Source organism: Scyliorhinus canicula, chromosome 10, assembly GCF_902713615.1.
Source record: "Scyliorhinus canicula chromosome 10, sScyCan1.1, whole genome shotgun sequence".
NCBI classification, from domain to species: domain Eukaryota; kingdom Metazoa; phylum Chordata; class Chondrichthyes; order Carcharhiniformes; family Scyliorhinidae; genus Scyliorhinus; species Scyliorhinus canicula.
Genome location: NC_052155.1, coordinates 97,207,921 through 97,232,927, shown reverse-complemented (window position 1 = coordinate 97,232,927; position 25,007 = coordinate 97,207,921).

The following is a 25,007-nucleotide window of genomic DNA, read 5'->3' as shown; positions in this document are numbered from 1 at the left end:
GAACAGGGTACTCCCGGTGGGGGGGGGGGGGGGGGGGGGGGGAGTGTGGGAGGGTTGGGGTATAGGGGGGATGGAGGAGGGAAATGGGGGTGAAGGAGTGGATTGGGGAGGGAGGATTGAGGGAAGGAGGGATTGGGCAGAGGGGACATTGGCGGAAGGAGGGATTGAGGGAAGAGAGAATTGGAGGGGAGGGAGGATTAGGAGGAAGGAAGGATAGGAGAGAGATAAACTGATGAACAAAGCTCGTCCTATGAGAAGTGGGAGGGAATTAGGTCCTCCCTGGTCCTCTGGGCTTGCCGTACCCTTGCCAACGCTTGTCCCCCATCTTCCAGCTCCTTCTACAGCTTCTTGTAGAGATCTTTACATGGTATGTACAGAAGGGGCTGATGGGTAATGGAAAGACCACTAGGGGGCAGCACTGGCATGTATAAAAGGGGAAGCAAGCAGCTCCCTGGGCTGTGGGGGTAGATTAGACTGTGATGAGAACAGAGGCAGAGATTTAGCTCAGGGCTGCTCGTGTGGTCAGGCCTAGTTGTAGTGTCTAGAAAAGTTGTAACCTTTCTACTAGTACTGTTCTTAAAGTAAGAACTCACGCAGTTGTGTTGCTCAATAAACCTTCTATCAAACTTCTGAACAACTTCGAGCCTTCTTCCAAAGCCTCAATGTAACTGAGGTGAGTAGCACAGATTACCTGCCTTACAGGTAACAAAACACTCCTCACCGGCTCATCCTCCATCCCTTCCATGTCTACCTCCTCCTCTTCTAGCATGTCATCCCGCAGCTCTGCCAGTTTTATGGAGGGCACAGCAGACAACCACAAAGGGGAAGACCCTCTGAGGGTGTACTGCAATGCACCACCAGAGTGGTCCAGCCATCGGAACAGCATTTTCAGCAGCCTGTTGCACCGCTCAATGACAGCACTGGTGGCAGCAAGGGCCTGGTTATATCGGGTCTGCGCTCGGTCTCCAGCTTCCCCACTGGCAACATCAGCTAGGACCTCAGCGGGTACCCCTTATCCCTCAAGAGCCAACCCGTCATCGTGGAGTAGTCCTTGAAGACGCCAGAGATCTCAGAGTGTCCCATAGAAGCAAGTACACACACACATGATACAGAGGTGGTGTTCGCACACGGGTTGAACATTCAGGGAGTGGAATCCCTTCCTGATAATGAAGGGCGCTCCCTGATGTCCTGGTGCACGCAAGGCGACATACATGCCATAAATTACCCCGAGACCTGGACATCCCAGCAATGGTGGAGAATCCTGCAACCTGAGCAGCTTGATGGGCCTGATCCAACTCGAGCCCTGGAATGAACCAATTGCATAAAAGTTCAGAGTTGCAGTGATATTCACAGGCACCAGGAGTGGGTGTCCTCCTCCTCCACATGGTGCCAAGTGCGTGAGGATGTGGCAACATGTGCCGCACTGTCTCTTTGTTGAGACAGAGTCTCCTGTGGCACATGCTGTCCATCATCTCCTTGAAAGACCAATGAAGCCAATACACTTGGGCTGTCACTGGCAACCTCTTCTGGGTTCCTCCTCGGCCTGGTGGGTGGCCGGCACTTCAGGATATGCGGTGGCCCCTGCACATGGGGTGCCGCCTCCAGCTTGTGTCGACACTGCTGTCGCCTTCTCCGGTGTCTGATTGTCTGGGCTACCATCAGCATCACGAGGGCACACTTTGTGGGAACGATGTAACCCATCATATTGTCATATCTGTAAGGAATTGGAGAAGGACAGAGACCAATATACAGTGATGGCTTCCATCCCGGGATCCTCAAATTCCCCAAGCACCCTCCCCCTCACCCTTATATGTGCCACCTTCTCTAAGCATGCCATCCATCGAGCGATTGTGTTTGAAAACCTCACCCTACACACTCACACCCAGCCACAACAGTAGCCCCTAGACCCCAACCCCCTGCCGGGAACATTAGGGAGACTGTACTCAGGTGCTCTTCCCAAATCCATATACTTAACCTCTGGTCGCGAGGGTATTCCAGATGCTGAAGCCCAGATCTTGAGTGTTTGATTGTTGGCTGCTGCCTCTATGATGCTGATGCTTTTAGAGGTCAGGCAAACTGTTCAGAAATGCAATAACCATCATCTGAAGTATGGCACACATACCCACGGAAATGCACTTGGGAATATTTTGTTTATTTAACGGTTAACAGTACCTTTATACGAAAAGATGAAAACAAACTACTGAACAGTCTATATGTCGCATTAACCAGTAACCAACAAGGAAAAGGCACGGCGCCATATACACACAAGCACCTTTTCGCTCCAGAATATCCATACAAATACAAAGCTACAACAGCACATTTATACAAAGAAAAAAAGACTTTAAACATTAAAATGTCATCAGTACAACAAAGTCACCAACAATCTGCAAAATCATTTCTGCAATACCTTCATCAAGTTGCTCATTTGGATCAATCTGCCTCGCTCTCCCTACCCGTCCTGTAACTCCCAGCAGTAGACTCTTAACAGTGGAAAGTCACACTGACGCAGACCACACCAGGGGCGAAATTCTCCGACCCCACGCAGGGTCGGAGAATAGGCGGGAAGCGGCGTTATTTCCGCTCCCGCAGGTTTTTGAATTCTCCCGCCGGTCATAAACCGGCGTTGTGCAAATCCCGCCGGCAGCCTGTGAAAACAGCTGGCGCCGGCGGGATTTCATTTTTTTTAAACTTACCTCAAATCTCCGGCCCGGATGGGCCGAAGTCCCGCCGCTGGGAGGCCTTCTCCCGCCGCCGAGGTTTAAACCACCTCTGGAACGGCGGGCTCAGCGGCGCGAGCAGGCCCCCGGGGTCCTGGGGGGGCGGGGGCGATCGGACCCAGGGGGGTGCCCCCACGGAGGCCTGGCCCGCGATCGGGGCCCCCCGCTCACTCCGCGGGGCAGTGCCGTGGGGGCACTCTTTCTCCTTCCGCGCCGCCACGGCCTCCGCCATGGCGGACGCGGAGGAGAACCCCGCATCGCGCATGCGCCGGCAGTGACGTCAGCGGCAGCTAGCCGCTGACGTCACTGCCGGCGCATGCGCCGACCGCCGAAAGCCTTTCGGCCAGCCCCGCTTCCGACTGCGCCGGGTGTTTGCGCCAGTCTTCTGGTGCAAACTGCTCCGGCGCGGGGCTGGCCCCCAAAGGTGGGGAGAATTCGGGGAGGCGCGACCCCTGAGTGGTTGGCGCCACTCCCCTACGCCGGCACCCTCCGTCATGCCGGGTAGGGGAGAATCCAGCCCCAGAATAGAGAAAGAACCCCTTCTCCAGCACTGGTAACATCCTCCCTTTCCTTGCTCCAGGCCACAGAAGTCAAAGAGGCGGCAGCAAACAGCATCCAGGCAGTAAACATTAAACAGGCAACAATACAACAAAGCCACCAGTAACTTCATACTTGTGACAATAAAAGATTATTATTATCATTATTATTAATCTGCACAAGCATTTCTTCAACACCTTCATAAAATTTCTCATTCGAACCAATCTGCCTCCTTCTCTCCCTTCCGCAGCTCCCAGCAGTAGAATCACAACAGTGGAAAGTCACACCGGAAAGTCACACTGACGCAGAATACATCAGAAGAGAGAAAGAGCAGTTCTTTCCCCTCTCCAGTGTTGGCAACAGGTCATATTACCTCCTCTCGTTCCTTGCTCCAGGCCACAGAAGTAATAGAGGAGACAGCAAACAAACACACTTCCTTCAGGCATTTACAGTCACCAGCAGGAGCAATCAGCCAGCACAACTTGCAACACAGTAAAAAATTTCAAAATTAATTACATAACATTCCACACATCACACTAAACAATACAAGCTATATCAGCTCATTTTCACAAAAAATCCCAAACAAACTGGGCTGGATTCTCCGTTTCAGGTACTATGTCCCCACGCCGTTGTGAAACTGTGGCCTTTTACGCCAGGAAAACTGGTGTCAAAGGTAACAGATTCACAGCCTTGCAGGGGGCTAGCAGGCAGCTGTTGTGGAACTCACAGCTCCAGCTGCAGATACGGCCTCCCGCACCTCCGGGTCAGAGGCTGCGCATGTGTACAGTGGCGGCTTCCAGTGGCCGCGCCATGCTCCATGGCGGACTCAGACCGCGGACCTGGACCTCGGATATAGTGCCCCCAATCGGCCGCGCGCCCGACCCAGAACGCCCGCACAATAAAAGCCCAGTCCCGAATGCCGCACCCCTGCCCTCCGATCGGCTTGCCCCCGACTGTGGCAGACTGAGCCCACAGCCGCCTTGTAAGTTTCCTGAACGGCAGAACAAGATTGGATCCACGCCGTTGAGAATTCGGCTGGTCGGGGCGGAGAATAGCGGGGTGGGGGCGCTTTTCAGGGGGCGGAGAATTGTTGAACCGGCGCCAGTCCCGATTTCATGCGTGAAACTGGATTCTCCGCCCAGTCGCCAAATGCGATTTCGCCATCGGGGTGCGGAGAATCCAAGCCACTGTATCACTCCCTCATCTGGGGTGGCGTGGCTTAGTGGTATTGTCATTGGGTTAGTAATCCAGAGACCCAGGGTAATGCTCTGGGAACCTGAGTTCAAATCCCACCAGGACAATTGGTGGAATTTGAATTCAATAAAAATCTGGGGCGGGATTCTCCTGGCCCCGCCAGCTGGCGAATTCTCCGGGGCCGCAGATTTGGTGGGGGCGGGAATCACACCACGCCCGTCGGGGGCCGTTGGCAGCAGCCCCCCCCCCCGACGATTCTCCGGCCTGCGATGGGCCGAGTGGCCGCCCATTTTCGGCCAGTCCCGCCGGTGTAAATTACGACAGGTACGTACCGGTGGGACCTGGCTCTGCGAGCGGCCTCCGGGGTACTCTGGGGAGCGCGGGGGGATCTAGCCCCAGGGGGTTCCCCCATGGTGGCCTGGCTCGCGATCGGGGCCCACCGATCCGCGGGCGGGCCTGTGCCATGGGGACACTCTATTCCTCCACGTCGGCCGCTGTAACAGTCTGTGATGGCCAACGCGGAGATGAACCCCCCTGCGCATGTGCTGGGATGACACCAGCACATGCTGGCGCTCCCGCGCATGTGGAAACTCGCACCGGCTGGCGGAGGCCCTTCGGCGCCGGTTGGCGTGGCGCCAAGCCCCTTCCGTGCCGGCCGGCGTGGCGCAAAGCACTCCGGAACCAGCCTAGCCCCCGAAGGTGTGGAGGATTCCGCACCTTCAGGGCGGCCCAACGCCGGAGTGGTTCACGCCACCCCTTCACGCCGGAGTTGCCCGCCCCGCCAGTTTTTGCAGAATCCTGCCCCTGGAATTAAAAGTCGATTGACGACCATGAAACCATTGTCGATTATAAAACCCATCTGGTTCACTAATGTCCTCTCGGGATGGAAATCTGCCATCCTTACCTGGTCTGGCCTACATGTGACTCTTAAATGTCCTCAGGGATCGGCAATAAATGTTGGCCCAGTCAGTGATGCTCACATCTCATGAACAAATTTTACAAAATAGAAATGGAGGATAAACCTGAGAATGTGATTTAGCCAGAGCTTTGCATAGAAATAATCTGTATATCAACATATTATTTGTTCCACGTATCTGTGCCGTTCTCTGTCCAGATTCTCCCACATGGACCAAACTCACCGGAACCAAATCTTGGCATCCACATGTTTCACTGGCGCTCAAGGTGCAGTTGAACATCCTTGACTTTCAACGTGTTTAACTCGCGGTGATCTGCCAGTTACCTGCTGCACTCACCACACCAGCAACAAAAACATCAGCAATCTGAGAAAGCATTTCTTCAATGGCATCATTAGGTGGCCTATTTGGATCAATGCCATGCACTAGGTCCTGCAGCATTTTCTTGCTTCAAACCAGATTGCCGTCTGGACTCATATGTCCCCTGAGCCCAGTGTTCCAGGACCCAGGTATCTTAGAAAAAATCGCCCTTCTTTTAGGCTACAGAAAAAGAAGGAAACAGCAACAGCAACCGCCAAGCATTTGTAACCACAAACAGGAGCAAGCAAAAAACAGAACTTGCAGCTGTGAAGTGCTTTCACAACTAACAAGGTCAATTCCTCATTAGCTGTGAAGCTAGAGGCTGCTCACAGTCAGAGGGAGTTAAAGTGACCTTTAGCACAAAACCAAGAGCAGTGCTCTGTCCTGGAGGTGCGTGGTAGGACAAATGGGCAGTAGCTGTTTAAAGATGCTTGAAGGCCTCACAGGTGGAAAATCCCTCAACCTCCCTCCTTGCCACCCCTCCCCCACTGTGGCAGCAACTCCGCTGCCCTTGAGTTGCATGCAGAAAAATGGAAAGGGCTACTCACCTCCTCACTGCCCCTCAGCAGCCATTGTGCCAGCTTCAAGTTTTTGAAAAGGAGTACTAAACAACGTCCCCGTGACTTTCCACTAGGAGTCGGGTAATTCCCGGGAGTCGCTGCATTTGACTTCAATCTCGCTAATGTGATTGAAATGAATGCAAGTGTGGGTTCATGATATGCTCACCATTTTTGGGTGAGATCTGGAACTCGCCAACAGGAGCAGGCCAGGTGAATTGCAAACTGGTTCACGCCCGGTAGGAATCTCGATTTTGGCCTTTCCTGCTATTTACCTGACGCACCCAGAACCGTGCCGGCACAGCACGGTGGTTAAATCATGCCCTTTGGCTTTCCCAAATTGACTAAGACTGTACTTTAGTACTGGTTCTCTCAAACCAGACTTCAATTGACTGAATGATTCCTCAGCATATAAGGGTCGCACTTTCTCTATTCATTTTCTTTTTAAGGCAATTACTTTAGCTCCAGAAATCCTAACTATATTGGATCCACTGATCCAGAACAATTTGATAGTTTGAGCCTTATTAATGGACAAGGTTGCCAATTAAGTGCAGTCTAACACAATAGAGGAATTCAGTTCATGCTGTCATACCCACACAGTCCTATCTGCGGATTTATGGAAAATGAATACTTCTTTTTAAAACAACATGGAGAATGGACAATTTGCATTGAAGCAAGATGAAATTGAGAGCTCAAATTACCTCCTTTCTTATCTGCCAACATACATGGAACTGCTCATGCTAGAAGTTAGTCTGATTGTCTGGTTGGGACAATAAACTGTAAATAACATTTTAGGACATTCCACTGAGAAAAACATTAAAATGTAACCTAGCTTTCCTGTGGATTTTAACAGCTACTATTGCCCAATCAAGAAGCTTGGAATATAAAAGCAGGGATGTACTTCTGAGGCTTTATAAAGCACTAGTTAGGCCCCATTTAGAATACTGTGAGCAATTTTGGGCCCCATACCTCAGGAAGGACATACTGGCACTGGAGCGGGTCCAGCGGAGATTCACACGGATGATCCCAGGAATGGTAGGCCTAACATACGATGAACGTCTGAGGATCGTGGGATTATATTCATTGGAGTTTAGGAGGTTGAGGGGAGATCTAATAGAAACGTACAAGATAATGAATGGCTTGGATAGGATGGACGTAGGGAAGTTGTTTCCATTAGCAGGGGAGACTAGGATGCGGGGGCACAGCCTTAGAATAAAAGGGAGTCACTTTAGAACAGAGATGAGGAGAAATTTCTTCAGCCAGAGAGTGGTAGGTCTGTGGAATTCATTGCCACAGAGGGCGGTGGAGGCCGGGACGTTGAGTGTCTTTAAGACAGAAATTGATAAATTCTTGATTTCTTGAGGAATTAAGGGCTATGGTGAGAGAGCGGGTAAATGGAGTTGAAATCAACCATGATTGAATGGTGGAGTGGACTCGATGGGCCGAATGGCCTTACTTCCACTCCTATGTCTTATGGTCTTATGGTCTTAATCGTCTAATGCACAGTTGCCCCGCAGATTCCTTGGCTGCAGAATGGACTTCCACAGAATGGGTGTGAGGAGAACTCATTCTATCACAAGGAGAGGCAAATGGCTGAAACTGACATCCTCAGTGCTTAAGTGATCAGGGTCCACTGTGTTGACAATGGGAAAGCAGTTACTATGGTCACCTGACAGAAACCAGCTTGTAATATGGAACATTTGTCCACACATACTTTGAGAGCAGCATCATGTTTATCTGTCTGGGAGAGAAGAAGACTCAGAGGGAAGAAATATTGTCCAGCAAAGGAAGGGCCCTGCCTAGAATCCACTAACAAGTGAGGCTTGCCTTTTATTTACCGATTTGAAGAACCAAGCCACACCTCCACTATGCGTCTCGGCTGGTGCATTGCCAGAAACCTACTGCCTCTGCAAATTCACTGCCAGAAACACCAATCTTCATTCCTTCAGTGAACCAGAAAGCCTGCAATATTTCAAGCTTTCATCTAGAAAGACTCAAGCATAACAGTGAATTGTTGGACTTTTTAAAAGACCTAAGTTCTTGTTACGTCTTCATGTGTGTGTCTTCCTGCCTCTGTGTGTGTGTGAATATGGATGTTCTTGCAAATATTTTCAGATCTTGAGAAATAAATATTCATTTCCTTTCTTTTTTTTTAAATTTAGATTACCCAATTATTTTTTCCAATTAAGGGGCAATTTAGAGTGGCCAATCCACCTACTCTGCACATTTTTGGGTTGTGGGGGTGAAACCCACGCAGACACGGGGAGAATGTGCAAACTCCACACGGACAGTGACCCAGAGCCGGGATCGAACCTGGGACCTCAGCGCCGTGAGGCGGTTGTGCTAACCACTACGCCACCGTGCTGCCCCTCATTTCCTTTCTTTAACCTCGGAGTAAACTTGGCCTTTATCTGTTTTTTTGTGAGTCACAGCACTTTAAGGGTTAAAATGCTTTTTCCATTTAAACAAACTGTGGTCAATCAAGAGATGGAGAAAGGAGAAGTCATTCTGCCATCTATTCCCTGTCTGTGACAATGCTAAACACAAAACAAAGTGCTGAGAGTTTATAGATTACAAAGGCATTTTTCAAGATGTAGATGAAAGGCCTGCAGCTAATGGTCATATTTCAGAAAATCTGTTAGATCTCGATTCAAGATGGAAAGCAATAGAATATTTCAAACTATTAGACAAGGTGACCAGAATGGTATCATCATGTTGGAATATTCTGTGAAATAGCAGCATGAGCTCAATATTGAACTGCAGAGATATGACAGCTTTCTATTACCAGTAAGTCCTGCAGACACAGATCTGCAGTTTGATAACCAAATGTGTGGACTCATGTATCTGTGATATTATTATTATAAAGACAGCTATCAGAACAGTCAGACTTTTCTTATTTTATCTTGTGGTCATACATGGCACCCTGAGATGCCAGTTGGATATTGCAAGGGAACACATTTCAGAAAATTGCCAAACCAAATAAAATATGTCATAGACGTTTCGGAGTTTGTTTTGTGGTCAAAGTAAAATTATCAACTGGATTGATTTCACCCTCTTACTGTGCAGAATCATATGCTTATTAGTCAGGGAACACATTTTATTGGAGATTTCTCAACAAGATGCTGTTGTATGCCCTGTAGTGCAGTGTTTTTGATATTGCAAAACAATAACTAATATAAACAGCGGTGACTACATATATTTCAAACTTCTATTGCATTTCTGTTTTAAGATCTGAAGGTCCAAAAATCAACTCCATAGCAGCGCTTGTGTTGGAATCACAGGAGACCAGAGTCTTCAGGCTTCAAGCCATCGCAGTCACAGGCTGCACGGGCACCATCAACAGTGCTATTTAAAGGATTGGCATGTGGCTCTAGACATGGTGCTTTGTTTTGCTGCTGCCGAGGTGGTGTAGGTATTGTCCCATTGTTGAATGCATTCGGAAAATATGTTGGTGTCTGAAGGGGCTGGTGTGGAATTTTGCCAGTTATTTCACTTGAATTTGAAGGTCTGCGTGCAGAAAGCCTGATATCACTCATGGGGACGACAGTCATGGTCCTTCTTCACCTGCGGTATGACTGGAAAAAAGGCAGAAAAATAGGGAGGCAATGTGTCGAGGGGGGTCTCTCGACAGAAGGAGCATTTCTTCAAACTCAACCTCAGGCAAAAACAAACTGAACCATAGCTGTATAACAGGGCGAACATTGAAGACCACCCCCACCATCAATTTCTATGCCAGGGGATCCTTGAAGGCTGGAGCGGGCAACTTTGCTCGCAATTCAGTGTGCATTATTTATTTATGAGGTGATAGAGGCCTTGTACGCCAGGAGAGGAGACTTCATCGGCTTCTCTTTAATCAGGAAAAATGTAGAAGGACTGGAGTAAAGGAGGAGGCATCCAAGACCCCATAGCTCCAATCAGGCAGTCCAAGTGGTTAATCGGACTCTGGGTCTCCAAAAAAACCACTGCTCCACAATTGGCTGCCTGTCTATCCCTCTGCTGTGAGCCATCACAGCTTGGCCAAAATACTACCAAAACTTCCAATAATACATACAAAACTCAACTATTCGTCCTTTGTGTAATCTAGTGCCTTTACCTGCCTATAACTCCAATGCACCCCTACCCCAATGATTGCAGCATGGCTGATGGAACATTGCTGACCCACAGTGGGTGACTGTTGATGACCTTGCAGGATGCCCACAAGCAACTGTGGACCTCAAGGTCTCAACTTCAGAATGCATCACCTGGCCATGGGAATCAGCAGTCTGGGATATCTGATCAACAGCAAGGACTCTAGCAGAGTGGCACTATGGCAGCATAAGTGTTATCCTGAAAGAGACAGCAGGTTAGTTTACTAAGGACCCACTGCCACTCGCTACCCCAGCACAGAGATTGCTGGACTGCTGTGGAAGGCTGTAAGGCCCTTATAACCACTAGTAATTGTTGCCACGGTGGCAGCAGTCTGATCGAGCATGGTAACAAGCATGAATCCCTTGACCTCAATCTGAGTTTCCATGGCAGCACTGAGATATTTGGTGATTTCTGCAACAGAAGCTAGGACAACAGCCATCAGATACAACATCACAGTTGAGTCTGCAAATGCTGTCATAGATTTCCAGCTCTGCAAGTTGGCCCCAAACTCCTCCATATTAATAGTGATAATAGATTCTGTAAGAGGCAAGCCAGCACACCAAACATCTCTGTGTGCATACCCATCAGCATTCTCATGTACAATGCTCTTCTCAGTCCTCTGTGGAAGATGTGACCTCTCACTCTATGCTCTAAAGTAGACACATTGCCAATATCTCAAATGGTGGTTTCAAGTGTCAGATTGAGTTATGGTTCTTCTCCATCCATCAAACGTCTGGACTAGTCAATGGCCACCCAGCAGGTCCTGGGCACTTGAAATCATCAAGTCGGAACAGAAGGATTGGATGAGTGAAGGGGATGCAGGGGTGGAAAGCAAGAAGTCATGATCACATGACATGCAACTTGAACTTCATTGATTTGAGAAAGTGCATAAGGCAGGAACATGTCATCCTGGATGTTCTCAGTGACACCAGTTTCAATGGCCTCAGTCACTACCAGGCCAATGATTCACAGCCTCCCTGTCTGCTGCCAGTTCTCTACTGCTGCCTCCTGTTAGCTGGAACTTTGTCCAGCAAGAAAGCGAGAAAGATGTAAGTGAGTGTTTTGCACGTGTTTGGTTGACTTCCTGTTGTGGCTGAATAGCTGGAGGTTTTGTGGTACCTGTGAGACATGGATGTAAATCTTGCAGTATTGATCATTGAATGAGGGACATCTGCATGTTTGGTGTAAGTCCTGGTTGCTGATGGGCACGTGATGGTGATGTGGTGCACTGTTTAAGTTTGGTGTTGCAATAGGTAGGAGATTTGAAGATGTATTCCACATAATCAGTGTGAGGACACCGAACTTTGTGCGGCCAGATACCTTGGGTTGACCTCAATGAACATACCTGGTCACATTCCCTTCACAGTATGTGCCTGGAGGATCTCCTGTCCCCATCTAAAAACATGACCCCTCCTCTCCTTTCTATCATCTGTGGTAAAGGGCGTGACTTTCCCAAAACATTGGGTGGGTTTAGCGGAATGTTTCCCCCTGCTTTTTTGGATGAAATCCAGAACTCTATTCACCCAAACTTAGTCATTCTTTGGGTGGGGGGAGGGGGGGGGGGGGGGGGGGGGGGGGGGGGGGGGGCGTCTTGGGGAGTTTATCATTGGTCAAGCTTATAACTTTTTTCAGCAGTGGGAAACTAAACTCACGAGGCAGACTAGCTCCTCAGAGATCAGGGCACTATTCTGAAATGGTGCCCTGATCTCTAAGTGAGCTTGATGGTCCCCCGCACCCCTCACCCATGGGCAATGTGACCTCCCGCAGGCATGGGCAATTCCCCTTTCCCCAAGTGCGCACACCCGCTATTGTTGTGCTGGGGGACCCTGTAATTTTAGTTCCCCCCCTCTTTTCAGTCCCCACCTCCCATTTTCAGACCGCCCCTTTCAGAAACCCTCCCCTCACACCCTGCCAAACGTTCGTGATGCCCTGATCGGTGATTGATTTATTGATTTATTCATGTTTTTGAGTACTAATTGGATGAACGGGTGTAAAGGTGAAATGTTTTAAAAGGTCATGACTGTGAGAACACAGTCATTGTCTCAACTATTGAACTTTGGTGTCATGTCTGTAGAAGTATAGACACTATTTCAGCGAATGTCTCACATATCTCGGATCTCGGATCGTGTTTTCCGGGTCCTTAAGGGGGAGGGGGAGCAGCCCCAAGTCGTAGTCCACATTGGCACTAACGACATAGGTAGGAAAGGGGACAAGGATGTCAGGCAGGCCTTTAGGGAGCTAGGATGGAAGCTCAGAGCGAGAACAAACAGAGTTGTTATCTCTGGGTTGTTGCCCGTGCCACGTGATAGTGAGATGAGGAATAGGGAGAGAGAGCAATTAAACACGTGGCTACAGGGATGGTGCAGGCGGGAGGGATTCAGATTTCTGGATAACTGGGGCTCTTTCTGGGGAAGGTGGGACCTCTATAGACAGGATGGTCTACATCTGAACCTGAGGGGCACCAATATCCTGGGGGGGAGATTTGTTAGTACTCTTTGGGGGGGTTTAAACTAATTCAGCAGGGGCATGGGAACCTGGATTGTAGTTTTGGGGTGCGAGAGATTGAGAGTAGAGAGGTCAGGAGCACAGTTTTGACTTCGCAGGAGGGCGGCAGTGTTCAGGTCTGTGGTTTGAAGTGTGTCTATTTCAATGCCAGGAGTATACGAAATAAGGTAGGGGAACTGGCAGCATGGGTTGGTACCTGGGACTTCGATGTTGTGGCCATTTCAGAGACATGGATAGAGCAGGGACAGGAATGGTTGTTGCAGGTTCCGGGGTTTAGGTGCTTTAGTAAGGTCAGAGAAGGGGGCAAAAGAGGGGGAGGTGTGGCGCTGCTAGTCAAGGACAGTATTACGGTGGTAGAAAAGATGCAAGATGGGGACTGTTCTTCCGAGGTAGTATGGGCTGAGGTTAGAAACAGGAAAGGAGAGGTCACCCTGTTGGGAGTTTTCTATAGGCCACCTAATAGTTCTAGAGATGTAGAGGAAAGGATGGCGAAGATGATTCTGGAAAAGAGCGAAAGTAACAGGGTAGTTGTTATGGGAGACTTTAACTTTCCTAATATTGACTGGAAAAGATATAGTTCGAGTACATTGGATGGGTCGTTCTTTGTACAATGTGTGCAGGAGGGTTTTCTGACACAATATGTTGACAGGCCAACAAGAGGTGAGGCCACTTTGGATTTGGTTTTGGGTAATGAACCAGGCCAGGTGTTAGATCTGGAGGTAGGTGAACACTTTGGAGACAGTGACCACAATTCGGTGACCTTTACGTTAGTGATGGAAAGGGATAAGTATACCCCGCAGAGCAAGAGTTATAGCTGGGGGAAGGGCAATTATGATGCCATTAGACATGACTTAGGATGTGTTGGTTGGAGAAGTAGGCTGCAAGGGTTGGGCACACTGGATATGTGGAGCTTGTTCAAGGAACAGCTATTGCATGTTCTTGATAAGTACGTACCAGTCAGGCAGGGAGGAAGGGGTCGAGCGAGGGAACCGTGGTTTACCAAAGAAGTGGAATCTCTTGTTAAGAGGAAGAAGGAGGCCTATGTGAAGATGAGGCGTGAAGTTTCAGTTGGGGCGCTTGATAGTTACAAGGAAGCGAGGAAGGATCTAAAGAGAGAGCTGAGACGAGCAAGGAGGGGACATGAGAAGTCTTTGGCAGGTAGGATCAAGGAAAACCCAAAAGCTTTCTATAGGTATGTCAGGAATAAAAGAATGACTAGGGTAAGAGTAGGGCCAGTCAAGGACAGTGGTGGGAAGTTGTGTGTGGAGGCTGAGGAGATAAGCGAGATACTAAATGAATACTTTTCGTCAGTATTCACTCAAGAAAAAGATAATATTGTGGAGGAGAATGCTGAGACCCAGGCTATTAGAATAGATGGCATTGAGGTGCGTAGGGAAGAAGTGTTGGCAATTCTGGACAAGGTGAAAATAGATAAGTCCCCGGGGCCAGATGGGATTTATCCTAGGATTCTCTGGGAAGCCAGGGAAGAGATTGCTGAGCCTTTGGCTTTGATTTTTAGGTCATCATTGGCTACAGGAATAGTGCCAGAGGACTGGAGGATAGCAAATGTGGTCCCTTTGTTCAAGAAGGGGAGTAGAGATAACCCAGGTAACTATAGGCCGGTGAGCCTAACGTCTGTGGTGGGTAAAGTCTTGGAGAGGATTATAAAAGATACGATTTATAATCATCTAGATAGGAATAATATGATTAGGGATAGTCAGCATGGTTTTGTGAAGGGTAGGTCATGCCTCACAAACCTTATCGAGTTCTTTGAGAAGGTGACTGAACAGGTAGACGAGGGTAGAGCAGTTGATGTGGTGTATATGGATTTCAGTAAAGCGTTTGATAAGGTTCCCCACGGTCGGCTATTGCAGAAAATACGGAGGCTGGGGATTGAGGGTGATTTAGAGATGTGGATCAGAAATTGGCTAGTTGAAAGAAGACAGAGAGTGGTAGTTGATGGGAAATGTTCAGAATGGAGTTCAGTTACGAGTGGCGTACCACAAGGATCTGTTCTGGGGCCGTTGCTGTTTGTCATTTTTATAAATGACCTAGAGGAGGGCGCAGAAGGATGGGTGAGTAAATTTGCAGACGACACTAAAGTCGGTGGAGTTGTAGACAGTGCGGAAGGATGTTGCAGGTTACAGAGGGACATAGATAAGCTGCAGAGCTGGGCTGAGAGGTGGCAAATGGAGTTTAATGTGGAGAAGTGTGAGGTGATTCACTTTGGAAAGAATAACAGGAATGCGGAATATTTGGCTAATGGTAAAATTCTTGGTAGTGTGGATGAGCAGAGGGATCTCGGTGTCCATGTACATAGATCCCTGAAAGTTGCCACCCAGGTTGATAGGGTTGTGAAGAAGGCCTATGGTGTGTTGGCCTTTATTGGTAGAGGGATTGAGTTCCGGAGCCATGAGGTCATGATGCAGCTGTACCAAACTCTGGTACGGCCGCATTTGGAGTATTGCGTACAGTTCTGGTCGCCTCATTATAGGAAGGACGTGGAAGCTTTGGAACGGGTGCAGAGGAGATTTACCAGGATGTTGCCTGGTATGGAGGGAAAATCTTATGAGGAAAGGCTGATGGACTTGAGGTTGTTTTCGTTAGAGAGAAGAAGGTTAAGAGGTGACTTAATAGAGGCATACAAAATGATCAGAGGGTTAGATAGGGTGGACAGCGAGAGCCTTCTCCCGCGGATGGAGGTGGCTAGCACGAGGGGACATAGCCTTAAATTGAGGGGTAATAGATATAGGACAGAGGTCAGAGGTGGGTTTTTTACGCAAAGAGTGGTGAGGCCGTGGAATGCCCTACCTGCAACAGTAGTGAACTCGCCAACATTGAGGGCATTTAAAAATTTATTGGATAAGCATATGGATGATAAGGGCATAGTGTAGGTTAGATGGCCTTTAGTTTTTTTTTCCATGTCGGTGCAACATCGAGGGCCGAAGGGCCTGTACTGCGCTGTATCGTTCTATGTTCTATATTGAATTTACTACCGTATCAGTGAATGTTTCATAAAATGAAAAGACTATTGTATTTAGTGCACTTAGTAATAAAATGTATCAATAATTAGTTACGTCATGGTCTGTGGTCAGCAGCGGTGTGAGAAACTTATTCTCATGAGGCTGCCCTGAACTAACCTCGGCGGACATCTGTCAATCTTAAGTAATGGCCAATGTTTAATTAATAAATCATCCTCTAAGTAACAGACATCCATTTAAACAAATCAGGAGGTTTCAGCTGAGAATTAGCAGCCAATGAGAGTAAGTGAGGGATTAGACCATAGATATGGATTCCCTTAAAAGTAAGAACTCGTGGGCGAGGTTTCTATCCTGAATTCCTGCCATCTTGAATTCTTGAATCATCTATCCATTTGTTTGTGTTCAAAGTGATTTCTTTATGCTTTTATGTTGAAAACTCTTTTTTCCCATGTGTTTGACCCTTATATTCATTGTTTGACACTCTGTTTCTAAGTTTGATTCAGTTCATATTCAAATGTATTCAAGTGAATAATTAGCAATAAAGTTGAATTTTTAACACCTCCAATCAACTGGACTATCGACTCTCATTAGAAGATAAAATAAGAGATCTTACATGCCCCTTCATACCCCTCCCCTTCGCCTCTCCACCCTTCATAACTCCCTTCACCCCCTTTCATGGACATGGTTGCCCCAGGCCCCGACCCTTGGCAGTGCCAACCTGGCACTCTGACACTGCCAGTCTTGCACTCAGGTAGTGCCCCTGACACAATAGCAATGCAAACATGCCACCCTGGCAGGGTGGCACTGCCCTTCTTTGCCCTATTCCCGACCACTCAGGGGGCTGAAACGGCCTCTGAGACTCCTGGAGTAACCTTCATGCCTGTTCTCCGCTTGTGGAGACAAGTACTAATTGGCACCCAGGTTAGACCTCACCGGTGCAACCGGTGACTCCCAGAAGCCGGTAAAATGCAGCCTCAAACAGGCCATGTATATTTAAATGAGCATAATGGCTCATTTAAATACGATTCTCTGTTTCACACCCAGCGAGGGCATGATCCAGATTGTGCCAGGAGCCACGTGTTGTGTAACTCGGCCTAATTTTGCACCCAGTGCGAAGCCCGATTTGAGCTTCTCCTGCGAGCTCACAGTGCAACAGGATTGTCGCCGACACAACGCGGTGGGAATATTGCGCCCAAAGATTCAATCATCGCATTAGCCATCCAACGCACCTTCTCTCTGGTCTGCTGTTCCTTGGTAGCATCTTCTCTGAAACACTTTCAAAGACTTTGAGAGGTTGTTACTGTAATATCCCACATGGAACATATGAAGTGGGAATGCTTGTCTTCCCCATGCTCCTTATGGAGTATGCTCTCCCCCACTCGGGCAGATGTATCTCAGTTAACCAATGTATAAAAGGTCAGCCAGTAAGACACTGACAGACCAGGGATCTACCGGTTAGTGTACATATCGTTTGTATAAATAAAACTTTGTTTCCTGTTTTACTTGGTGTAAAGTTAACACTGACTGGAGAATTCAGAACACAAGAACAGAGCCTCAGGAAAAGGGGTCAGTCATTTCAGTCTGAAATGAGGAGAAACTTCTTCACTCAAATGATTGTTAATTTCAGAATTCTCTATACCAGAGGGTTGTGAATGTTCCATCATTGAATATAGTTAAGACTGAGATAGACAGATTTTGCATCTCTCATGGGTCTCTGGGCACCATGGCTGTGAGGGAGAGCGAGAGGGTAAAAAAGCTCTCAAAAACTCTCAAAACATGTCGGACTTGCTGGGGAATGGGTGCCTGGGCCGGGAAGTGTAGCGGGGAATGGCTTGGTCCATAAGTCCATGCACTCGGGGTGTCTCCCTTGGGATTGGAGTGCCCTGGCTCAGACTTAAACGCACTCTTCTGCGGCTACTTATAAGCTCCTGGCTGTTCACACTGCTGACTGTTCACAGTGTCCTGTAAATGCTTAGAGAGGTTCTGGTCAAGTGGAAGCCCACTCAAACCACCCTTCTGGATACCTTCAGACCCCAGCGGTATCATCAAGGGGATGAGCGTGGCCGAGCTCAAACAGTGACCCACCAAGTGTTGGCATGCCTCAGAAATGCAGCACCATTGCAGAGTAAGCAGGGGATAAGCAGAACCGTGGCTTTTGGAACCCTCCCTGGCAGCATAGCCGCTCTCAGAGTAGAGGCCTCACCAATGATCTGAGGATAATGAGCCATCTCGTCCTGGTTAGGCTGGCAGCACTGACTGCCTCTCCCACGTCCTCCTAGGTGCTGTTCAGGAGGGTAGACTTGAGTCTGGTGGTCCATCCTGGGAAGAGGGTGTCCCTTCTCTCCTCAATGGCATCAAGCAGTGGAGCCACTTCCACTCCTGGAATTTGGAGGCAGGTCTTCTCTGAGCCACCTTTGTGACTGGAACAAGAGCGTGTGGTGAGTGGAGCGCTTCTAAGCAGTTCCAGCTTGTCAGGCTCTTTAACCCGAATTCCGACCTCAGCGAGTCCAACTGCCAGCGGGCATTGGAGTTGCTTCCAATTGCCACCTGCAGAGTGTTGGTCCATTTCGGAACAAACAGCAGCCCCAACGGGAATTGCACACGATTCAGTTCCAACGGGAACTCTGAAGGGTGGGATTCTCCAACCCGCCGTGGGAATTTCTAGTTCCGCCATTGACTGCACTCCTCGTTGCCGGGAAACCGTGCGTTGTCGGTGGGACCAGAATATCTCGCTGGTGTGAACAGCCAGTCAATTCTGCCCTCAGCCTCCCAAACGGAGAATCCAGCCCCTTATTTTATGGAAACTAAAAATGGAAAAGTGAAAAGAAACAGAAGCGCACTCATATCTAGAAGAAGTAAACATTCACTAGAACGGGCTAGTTAGCCAGAAGATCAGAAAAGTGACTGGAACAGTGAGATGGTCATCTCTGATGATTCACATACCATACTAAGTTCAAAAGAGAACATGGATCCTATGCATCCTTTGAAAGAGGTGAGAACAAGTTCAGGGAGATGGTGAAACGATCACAATGATTATCTCTGTGAGCGAGGGATGAAGGTAGAGACATTGAGAGGCAAATGTTGGGTAAAAGATTAATGTAAATAGGCAGCCTGTATCATCAGTGATGGACGATCACTTGACAATAAAGTATGCTGAGAGATCGTTCTATGTGAAGTCTCAGGCCTTCTCCAAGAATGATTGATAAAAGTTCAAGTTTATCAGCAGCATTACCTCCAGCAGCCTCCGTCAATCCTAACCAAAGATAACCAAAGCTAAGACCACAATGATGATAACAGACAAGATAACAGATAGGCAAGTAAGAACCAAATATTTTATGGGGTGGAATTTTCTGATATTTTTTCATTAAACTCCCGGATGGTAATGGCGAGCTGTGTGCTCACCTCCGATATCCCTTTAAGAGGTGAGGTCACCAGATTCACCTTTTTGTAGTGCTGTTTTAAACCACGCTAGAGTGACTTTCAGGAGGTTTTTGACAAAGTCCGGCATAAAAGATTAGCATGTAAAATTAAAGCGCATGGGATTAGGGGTCGTATTTTGAGATGGAAAGAAAACTGGTTGGCAGACAGGAAACAAAAAGTAGGAATTAAAGGGTCTTTTTCAAATTGGCAGGCAGTGACTAGTGGGGGACCACAAGGATTGGTGCTCGGACCCCAGTTATTCACAACATACATTAACATTTAGATGAGGGAACAAAATATCATATCTCCAAATTTGCAGATGACACCAGGTTGGGTGGAAAGGTAAGCTGTGAGGAGTATGCAGAGATCCTTCAGTGCGATTTGGACAAGTTGAATGCATGGGCAAATGAATGGCAGATGCAGTATAATTTGGATAAATGGGAGGTTATCCACTTTGGTAGCAAAAACAAGAGGGCACAGTGTTATCTGAATGGCCATAAATGAAGAGAGAGGAATGTACAACTAGACCTGGGTGTCCTCGTACACCAGTCACTGAAGGTAAGCATGCAGGTTCAGCAGGCGGTAAAGAAGGCAAATGGTATGTTGGCCTTCATAGCGAGAGGATTTGAATACAGGAGCAGGGGTGTCTTGCTGCAATTATACAGAGCCTTGGTGAGGCCACACCTGGAATATTGTGTGCAGTTTTCGTCTCTTTATCTGAGGAAGGATGTTCTGGCTGTAGAGGGAATGCAGCAAAGGTTTACCAGAATGATTCCTGGGATAGCAGGACTAACATATGAGGAGAGATTGAATCGATTAGAATTGTAATCCCTGGAGTTCAGAAGAATGAGGGGGATCTCATAGAAACCTATAAAATTCTAACAGGGCTGGACAGGGTGGATGCAGGAAGGATGTTCCCGATCGTGGGTGTGTCCAGAATCATAGAATTTACAGCGCAGAAGGAGGCCTTCGGCCCATCGAGTCTGCACCAGCCCTTGGAAAGAGCACCCTACATAAGCCCCTATCCCCGTAATGCAGTAACCCACCTAACCTTTTGGACACTAAGGGGCTATTTAGAATGGCCAATCCACCTAACCTGCACATCTTTGGACTGTGGTTGGAAACCAGAGCACCCGGAGGAAACCCACGCAGACACGGGGAGAAAGCGAAAACTCCACACAGTCAGTCACCCTGGAAGTGTGAGGCAGCAGTGCTAACCACTGTGCCACCATGCCACCCAGGCGTCACAGTCTGAGGATCCGGAATAGACCATTTAGGACAGAGATGAGGAGAAATGTCTTCACCCATAGAGTGGTGAGCCTGTGGAATTTGTTACCACAGGAAGTAGTTGAGTCCAAAACATTGTCTGGTTTAAAGAAGCAGTTAGATATAGCATTTAGGGCGAAGAGGGCCAAAGGATATGGGGTAAAGCAGAATTAGGCTATTGAGTTGGATGATCAGCCATGATCATAATGAATGGTGGAGTGGGCTTGAACGTCCGATTGACGGGAATCCTGTTTCCCGACACTTGCAAGATTTTGCGCCCACGTTCCTGATTTTTAAAAATAAATTTAGAGTACCCAATTATTTTTTTCCAATTAAGGGACAATTTAGTGTGGTCAATCCACCCAGCCTGCACATCTTTGGGTTGTGGGGGTGAGACCCTCGCAGACATGGGGAGAATGTGCAAACTGCACATGGACAGTGACCCGGGGCCTTGATCGAACCCGGGTCCTCAGCGTTGTGAGGCAGCAGTGCTAACTACTGTGCAACCGTGCCACGCCTTACATCCCCATTTATGCTGACAGCTGACGCGGGATCAAAATTCCGTCCATAGCTTCACACAACATCCAGACATTGAAATGATACTATGGGTTACTTGTATATGAGTGCTCACATTGTTTGGCTGAAATTTATCTCACTGCTATCTTCAAAAAGGCATTCCCCATTTATTAGAAAATAACAGAGAGAATATTATTTGACACATGTATTAACATTTATATTCTAGTATCATACTGCGCAGTTTTAGAGTCAAAGAATTTGATTCTTTTTATCTTCCAAAATCACTGATCGTTTTCTGGCCATTTTATACTCAAGAAATAGCTCCGCACGTTGTTATCTATCCAAGATGAATGACTTATCTGTTCTGAATGTCAGTTCACTGTAAACACTTGTATAATAGAGTAACCAGTAAACAGAAGAATGGGCATGTCAGGGGTGAATTTCTGAAGCGTTTCTCCTGCTTGTCCATTGTTTCTTTGATGAAAAAAACAGGAAAATCCCAAAAAATGAAGCAAACACTGTTCACATAGCTTCTCCGGGATTTCCATGATTCCTCTGCTGTACTAATGGTGAACAAATGGGAAAAGCCCTGTGGAAATTTATCCCTTACATAACCATTTTACTGTTTACTACCGACCCTTTAATATATTTTTATGGAAGTCTTTAACCAAACTGGTAGTGATGTCAATTCAGCAATACAGTCATTCACTCTGGAAAGATAGCAACTTGCCGACTCCATCATCATGGTTGTAACTCTAAAAATTCTAGCTGCATATTGGGAGATAAACCTGTAATCATCTGAGACCATAGAATTATTGTTATTAATACGAGTTACTATCTATTTTGAAAGGTCTGCTACATTGACAGATTTTTATCTCCGTTCATAAAATGTTCATGTCTGAATCTAATTCAAATGGCTATTATAACAGTCACAGATTGACGCTTGATAAGATATATGACTAACTGAATTCCATATCACAAGCTTAATAAGCTTCAGAAATTCACCCCTGACATGCCCATTCTTCTGTTTACTGGTTACTCTACAAGGGAAAATAATGCATCTCAGTAAAATATACATTGTAGTAATCTTTTAATGTGGATCTGCACAACAAAATCACATTTTTAATTTTTTCTTGAAAAATAAAATAAAATAAAATAAAATATTGAGGGTTTTTTATTGTCTTTGTCAATTATACTTATTTTTGGGGAATTGCTCATGTGTTGTTTGAACAATAGGATACACATTCCTCTGTACAGTGTCTTGTGACCACAATGCTCCCACAAGATTATCTGGGGGCTTCAATCTGAGGCGAAACTGGATTTTCACGTGAACTAAATGTAGGCCGAATGTGGCTTTTCTAATAAAGCAGGAAGCAATTTTGCATCTCTTTCTCCAATGGATATATTCAAAAGCTGCTCTATGATGTGCCATCCATAAAAAACTTGCACTACAACCTGCTCCCAGGGACTAGGTTTGATTTTGGAGTCAGGATCCGGATGTCAGTAACACATCCAAAGTCGGAAATAATCACCCAGCACGTGGCATCCAAATAAGAATGGCAGAGGGGCTCCGGATTCTGGAGGCCAAGAGGAGACCCTCCAGGCTGAGGGGATGCTGCAAGGATGTTTCTTTATGGAGGCAAGTCTCGTACGAGGAGCGTAATCAAAGAGTAAGGGGTCACCATTTAAGACAGAGATGAGGAGGAATTTCTTCTCTCAGAGGGCAGTGAATCTGTGGAATTCTTTAACACAGAGAGCTGTAGGGGCTGGGCCATTAAGTATGTTCAAGGCTGAGAAAGAAAGATATTTAATAAGTAAGGGAATCAAGAGTCATGGGGATAAGACTGGAAAGTGAAGTAGAAAATTATATCAGATCAGCCATGATCCCATTGAATAGTGGAGAAGACTTAATAGGCTGAGTGGCCTACTTTTGCTCCTAGGTCTTATGGGGCGTAATTCTCCAGCCTCGTTGCACTCTCAATCTAGCGTAATGAAGCAGGTGAATAGCGGGAGAGGCCAAAAATGAGATCTGCGCCACGCGCCAGTTTGCGATGCAACCGGCCCCCTACCGTAGGCAAAATTGGGATCTCGCCATAACATGGCGAGAAACAATTATCACCACTTAAGCCCCTTTTCCATCCAATTAATGCGAGTGACCCCATATCCAACGGCCTCCCATCATTCAGCAGCCTCCCCAGCAAGTGCTCACACTGACGCCGGTTGTGTTGTTCTCTGCCTTGCTCTAACCAGATGGCTTTGATGTGTAATGTTGATCAGAGAACGAGTCTTGTAAACTAACAAAACTATTTATTTAACACTACAATTGGATTCAACACTTATCTCTAAGAACTAACAGTTGATTAAACACGCATAAACTATACTCATCTAACTCACAAACTCATTAACTACTCTTGCTCTCTCACTATCTTCAGTCTCCTAGCTCAGCTCCTGCTCCTGCCACCTACTCCAACCTTCTGTCCCACAAGGCTCTGCATCATCCCTCATATACTTCTAGGATTGCTCCCTCTAATGGCTGTCTGTACACATTCCATTAACCCTTCAATCACCTTCATTTATAATAATACCACACTGATTAGTACTCCTGTTGAAAACCGTGAATCTGGCAGAAGCACTTCAGTGGGAAACCGAGGAGGTGAGTAGCTATCTTGGATCACAGGCAAAGAGACCGGGGGGTGCTGGTGGGGGGATGGGGGAACCCTCCTCAGGGGTAGGTCACCATTGGGGTGGGGGGTGGGGGGGGGGGGGGGGTACCTGGAGAGATGGGCAAAGGGTTCAGAGATCAGCCCGCATTCCGGAAGGAAGTGACAAAGGCATCATAATGGTTTTGCGAAATAGTGTTTAATGTGTTGCATAAATCCGCTTCTGATGATGCCTGTCCCCCCACCCCTTCCCCCTCCCACGATCCCCTCAGTGATCCTCAACATTCTTGGCTTTCCTAGCTATACCACTGCGTCTTGGTGTTTCCCCAGGATGCGCATCAGAGGTGTAGGCAGCCAGCTGCTTACCTCACCCCATGGCTTTCGATGCCACTGGCAAATGACCTGTAGTGTCTCTGGGACCAGAGGGCCCCGACTCACTTGTCGGCGGCACATGCACAGCCGTGCCGCCCTGGCCCATGTGCTGACTGCGAGACGCGACATCATCAGAAGGGTGGAACTCAGGGAAAATGATGGCCAACATCCTCAGTCCATGGGATGGGTCCGGCTTGGCACCCAGCACCCCCTCCTCCAGATCGGTGCCCTTAGGGCCCTGGTATACACCTTGGGATGGAGGGGCAGCTGGTTCAAGCCCCAACTGCCCCTGCGTCATCTGGTTCTGCCAGCCCTTGCGGCTCCCCATGGTCCGCACCATGGTGTCAACAGCCTCGGCGATGCTCTGCAGTGTAAAGCCATACTCACCTGCAACTAGGACAAGCTCCGCAGCACCTTGGTCATGCCCATCTGAGGGCGGGACATGTCCCGCAGAACCTCAACAAGGTCGGTTTGGTACTGGGTGACATCCCCCAGCAAGTCAGACATCCGGCCAAGACCTTCAGCCATGGCCGTCACCGATTGCACAACACCTTAGACACCTTCACTCATGGTGCCGACATTGTGTACCAGGCTTTCCACTGCAGTTGGCACCAGGGCAGTTTTGGCCTTGGTACCACTCATTGCTAGCACCATTTCCTGCGCCCCTTGCTTCTGGGACTCATCTAAGTGGCTATGCATCTGCTGGAGTGATGCTGATATTTCACTCTGAACATCCAGGTTGGTCCCTTTTGTCTCCATCAGCTCCGGATAACTCTGTTTCAGAGGCTCAGCATCAGGCTGGGACCCAGAAGCCTGCCTATTAACATGTCCCACCGAGGTGCGTGTATCTGCACTGGTGGAGAGTGAGGATGAAAGCTAT